Raw genomic sequence first — 6,248 nt, forward strand, 5'->3', positions numbered from 1 at the left:
CATAGAGTCTAAGTCCAAGCTGAGCCCCATTAAAACGCTATTTCATTCTCATTTACGTCTTCATACACAGTCATTTCCTCCTTTGTTAGACTCTCTGAGTTTGCTTTTATGAATTTTTTAGAATATCTCATGGTATAAAAGTTCTACCAGTTATCATGGAATTTCCAGGTCAGATGGTTTTCCTCCTACCAAAAATTAAGTAAAGAGAATAAAAAAAGAATCTTTTCTTATTCCATTCTACCATGCTTACCAAATTCTGACATTTCTAGCCACCATTTATCTTCATTTTTTCTCATATTTACAACCTTCAGAGACACATATGAATCAGTCCCTAATAAGCTTCTCTCAGCTAATGTGTTTAGTTCTTTTCATTTCACCACACTATTTATTTTAAATTTAAATTTTTTATTGAAGTATTAGTCGATTTACAATGTTGTGCTAGTTTCAGGTGTACAGCAGTGATTCAGTTATATATATATATATTCTTTTTCAGATTCTTTTCCATTATAGGTTATTATAAGATACTGAATATAGTTCCCTGTGCTATACAGTAAGTCTTTATTGTTTATCAATTTTATACATAGTAGTGTGTATCTGTTAATGCCAAACTCTTAATTTATTCCTACCCCTACTTTCCCCTTTGGTAACCATAGCTTGTTTTCTGTGTCTATGGGTCTATTTCTGTTTATCACACTATTTAAACCTAGCATTCTTTAAACTATTCCTGTGTTCCTCTCTGAATTTTTTCTTTCTCTTCAACTTTCTGGCACTTGTGTTTAACACTATAAAGGAAAACTTGTAGAACATATCTTTAAGAACAATTTTGGACTGAATGCTTAAATATAGCTTCCGGAAATACAGATTTAAGTGCAGTATTTCAGATGTGGTCTAATAGGCCATGTGAAATGGCAAGAGTGCTTTCCTGATTGTTGAAACATATGTTCTGATACTCAGCACAATTGAGGGCCAGAGTTTTCCCAATTATCTCTCCTTCTTCTGTCCCAGGTTCTCTTTGACCTATTCTGTGGCTACATATCCTTATGTTAAATCCTCATTCCTCAAACAAATAATCTGCATTTTCAATGCTTGCCTCTTTCTCATGCTTTTTCTCCTAGTTTTACACTTTCTTCAGCTCTCTTTATTAGGTCCCTAAAACCTTTTTTTAAAAAACAGCTGTTTTTATGTGAATTTAAGTACAGCCACATATTTTTTTTTTTTTTTATAAATTTATTTATTTATTTTTGGCTGTGTTGGGTCTTCGTTTCTGTGCGAGGGCTTTCTCTAGTTGCGGCAAGTGGGGGCCACTCTTCATCGCGGTGCGCGGGCCTCTTACTATCGCGGCCTCTCTTGTTGTGGAGCACAGGCTCCAGACGCGCAGGCTCAGTAGTTGTGGCTCACGGGCCCAGTCGCTCCGCGGCATGTGGGATCTTCCCAGACCAGGGCTCGAACCCGTGTCCCCTGCCTTGGCAGGCAGATTCTCAACCACTGCGCCACCAGGGAAGCCCCACATATTGTTTTTTAAAACCATACGGTTTACCACTAATTTCCCAAAGTTGCAGTAAACTCTCAAAACAAATAAAAGTGACCTCATATATACGACGGGACTCAAATTTAGACTTTTGGCATTGTTCCCAAGAGGAGACACTCCCAGAGAGTCAGTCGTGACAAGAATGGTATGCTCAGTTTGCAAAAATCTATCAAGCTATACACTGAGGATATTTCCACTTTTATGTATGTATTTTATACTTAAATAAAAATTTAAATAACAAAAAACCAAAACAAAACAAAACAAACTCTGTATTTGTTAATATAAGATTTAGCCAGATATCTTACTAATCCTGGCATTGCTAAGATTGAGATTTTCATGCATTCTCTGAGGCCTGGATAGGAGATAATCTAGATATTTCATATGCATTTAAATGAAAATAACATACCTAAATTAAGATGAAGTATTTGGAATTTCATAATAGGACATGTTTTCTATATCTTTGTGTCTTTGCTTCTTGATATACCCATCTTTCAAGCAAAGCGGTGGTATCTCTTTTCAAAAAATTAAATTAGGGCTCCTCAGAAATCTGACATCTTTATGTTTTCTTTAAATGATGCTGAAATAAATGTAACATATTTTTACAGAGGTTAGATAGAGATTATTTGCTAATCCATCTAATTATGAGTGAGTATTATGCCAAATTGGGATTTCTGGTTTAAGAGGGAGTTTGAGATGGTACATTTCGATATTAATGACGCAAAAGTCATTTTAAAATTGCTGTATAAGGTGGCATGTTAATGATAAAATTCTATTTATGTTCCTTATACTGAAGTAGTATGACTTATATATTACAAAAATTACAGAGAAAAACCCTTGGAAAAGTCAGTTAAGAAACTTCCATTAAAGTTCCCTCTGGTCTCATTGAAACCTGTGTCTTCAGTAACCTTCACAGCTATTTGCCCATAATTCCCTAATTTGTATTTCTAGTCCAGACCTGTCCTCTAGACTCCAGGCTATATGTGAACTTGACAGCACCACTTGGATGTCTCGTATACGCCTCACCTTCTACATGTTCAAAGCTGAACACGAGGTCACGCTCCCAGCCCTGGTCCTCCTCCAGTGTTCTCCACGTCAGTGCTCGGGGGATAACACTGCCATCTACTCGGTTGTGCAAGACAGAAGCCCAGTAGTTATCCGTGGCATCTTCCCCCTCTCCCCATATCTATCTACTCCATCACTCCGTTCTGATGTAGTGTATCATCTCCTAAATAGTAAATCTGTCCACCTCTCTTCATGCCATCCATTTAAGCCAAAACCATCATCATTTCTTCTTTATTGATTGGGTGACTAACCATCCAGGTTTGCTCAGGACTAAGAGGGGTCCCAAGATGTGGGATTTTCAGTTTTAAAAAGGGTCAGTTCTAGTCAAAGACAGATGAATTGGTCATCCTAATTATCAGTGGTATCTCCCTGATTCCACTTTTGCCTCCCTCCAATCCTTATCCACACTGAAGCCAGGGTGATTTATTTAAAATAAATATTAAAAATATGATGTATCACTTTATACCTGTTAGAATGTTTAAAATTAATAAGGCTGACCATACCAAGTGTTGGTGAGGATATGAAGGACCTAGAACTCTTTATTTATTTATTTGTTTGTTTGTTTGTTTGTTTGTTTATTTATTTATTTATGGCAGTGTTGGGTCTTCGTTTCTGTGCAAGGGCTTTCTCCAGTTGTGGCAAGCGGGGGCCACTCTTCATTGCGGTGCGCGAGCCTCTCACTATCGCGGCCTCTCTTGTTGCGGAGCACAGGCTCCAGACGCGCAGGCTCAGTAATTGTGGCTCACGGGCCTAGTTGCTCTGCGGCACGCGGGATCTTCCCAGACCAGGGCTCGAACCCGTGTCCCCTGCATTGGCAGGCAGATTCTCAACCACTGCGCCACCAGGGAAGCCCTAGAACTCTTATATACTGTTTATGGGAATGTAAAATGTACTTTTGAGTAAAAAAATGTATTTTGGAATGTAAAGCCACGTTGGAGAATGGTTGGGCAGTTTCTTAGAAAGTAAACTTATACATACCACCCACTCTTACATTTATCCAAGGAAATATATGTCCACAAAAGACTTTTATATTTGTAGAAGCTTTATTCAGGATGGCCCAAAAGTAAGAACAACACAAATGTCCATCAACAGATTAATAGGTAAACAAATTGAGATATATCCAAAGAATGGAATACTACTCAACAACAATAACAACAAAAAGACACATTACTGATACCTGCAACAACATGGATGAATCTCAAAAACATGCCAGTGAAAAAAGCCAGACATAAAAGAGTACATACAGTAAAATTCCATTTACATAAAATTGTAGGATAGGCAAAAATAATATATATAGTGAGAGAAAGCTGATTAGTGGCTGCGTAGGGCTGGGGAGGTATCACTGAGACTAGAAAGGGGCATGAGACAACTTTCTGGGCTAATAGAAATATTTATATCTTGATTTTTGTAGTGGTTACAAGCATTTGTCAAAGCTCATCAACTGTATACTTAGAGTGGGTACATTTTATTGTATGTAAATTATACTTTGGGATTTTAAAAAATATAAGTAAATTAAAAAAAAAAAACCCTGCAAATCCGATCATGTCACCCTCCTGTTTAAAATACTTCACAGGCTTCCTATTACTTTCAGAATAAACTCCAAAATCTTAACATCTGGCCCTGCCTGCTGCCCTGATCCCACTCATACCACCTCCCCCATACTTTCTGTGACCCAGTCCCACAGACCTTTTCTTTCTTTTCTTGGCTCCTCCATAGCTCTACCACAGGGCCCTTGTACATACTTTTCTTTCTGCCTGGTGTGCTTCCACTACCCACTTCTTTACAGCTGGTTAACACCTACTCATCCTTCAAATAGAAACTCAAATGCCACTTCCTCTAGGAAGCCTTCTCTGATACCCATATTGCATCAGGTCTGCCTATGATACACTCTAATTGCATCTTCTATGCAATAGAAGTGCCTTTATAGCACTTATTGCAATGTGTAATTGTATATTTATGAGATAGTTTGACTGTTTGCCTTCCCAGCAGACTTCCTTCCTTCCTTCCTCCCTCCCTCCCTTCCTCTCTTATTTTTAATACTAAGTGAATTAAAAAAAAAAAAATAGACACCTCGCCATTTTATTTTATTCTTGGCTGCACTTGCGGCATGGGGGATCTTAGTTCCTCACCAGGGATCGAACCCTTGCCCCCTGAAGTAGAAGCACAGAGGCTTAACCACTGGACCGCCAAGGAAGTCCCCCAGTAAACTTTAAACACCACGAGGTTAAGACTGTTTTACCCACTAATATATCCTCACACTTTACACAGTTCTGGGCTTAGAGTAGGACTAATAACTCAATCAATATTTGCTAAATGATTGAATGCTCAACTGCAAATGATAACTAACAATCACTCTTACATTACAGTCGAATAGTATCTCAATCAATCGGTCTATGCAGTTTTATTATTTAAATTCAAATTAATTAGTAAAGCATTTCAATTTACAAAGATTTTACACCTATGTAAGCCTCACATTAATATTTTGTGAAAAGCCAAGCAAGTCATTTGGCTATACAGTTGTTCTATAGGTGTCCAGAAAATTGAAAATTTATAAAAACCAGCCATAGGATAGAACTCAAAAAATCATGTTATTGTTATATTGTTAGTCATTTTTGGAACTTGGATTGTTAAATAAAAAATCTAGTTCTAGTAGCGTAATATATTGATGTTTGTCTTGCCAATATAATTTAAGATACAGCTTACTTGATAACAACTGAAATGTGTTCTTACACATTTTATAATAAAACACACTTTTGAATAAAGAGGAAATATCAAAGTCATTATATAACTACCTAAACAGAATTATTATGTTATGTTAGGAAACCATCTGATAAAAGCTTTTAATGACACCGAACCTGGGTAACCTTTTAAACACATTAGAGTTAGTAGTTATATTTCCTCATGAACCTTTCTTTATGTTTTACTGTGAGCTATTCTCAGAAGAACAGAACACTTTTCTTTTGGGGTTTGCAAACTATCAGGATAAAGAAAACTAAGATATTTTGAACTAGTAAGAAAAGGATGTGATCTCAAATCTTTTGGACATGTGAATTATCCCGCTACTTATTCTACAAAACAGAATAAAAATCACCACCTCTGCTATGTATGATGGTCGTTAACCATAATCTCTTGTTCAAAATACTTAACATGGCAAAAATAAATTCACCCTGAGCTGATGAAAGTGGATCCTGTTTTTGTTGAATTAATGTCGGCCAGTAAGTTACTCATGATTAGTAGGATTTACTTCTAGCAAAAATATTGCCACTGCAGAAAACATAAATGGCTCTTTTTTTTTCTCAGAAAACAACAACAAAATAACAAGAAATAATCCATGTTTCCATTTTTCGTCTTAGCTGCCAGAAAACTAGAGCCTAATTCAAGACTCAAGTTTTTTGTTCTTTTCAGGTACTGGGAAGCATTTATTCTTGTGGGTCACTTTTATTTTCTTATGTTATACCCCATGTTAAAAATCCTTTCTCCAATTCTTTGATAGGCATGATAAACTTCTATAAAATAATCTATTATTGACTCAAAAATATTAAATAGCTAACTTATAGACTTTTGAATATTTGCAAGTTATCAATGAACTGATCTCTTAAGGTTGACTGGAGGACAGCGACTGCCTTCCTGGCTGTTGCATTTGTACACACCACAAGGC

The sequence above is a fragment of the Balaenoptera physalus genome (genome assembly GCF_965194825.1).
Source record: "Balaenoptera physalus genome assembly, chromosome: 5".
NCBI lineage: Eukaryota > Metazoa > Chordata > Mammalia > Artiodactyla > Balaenopteridae > Balaenoptera > Balaenoptera physalus.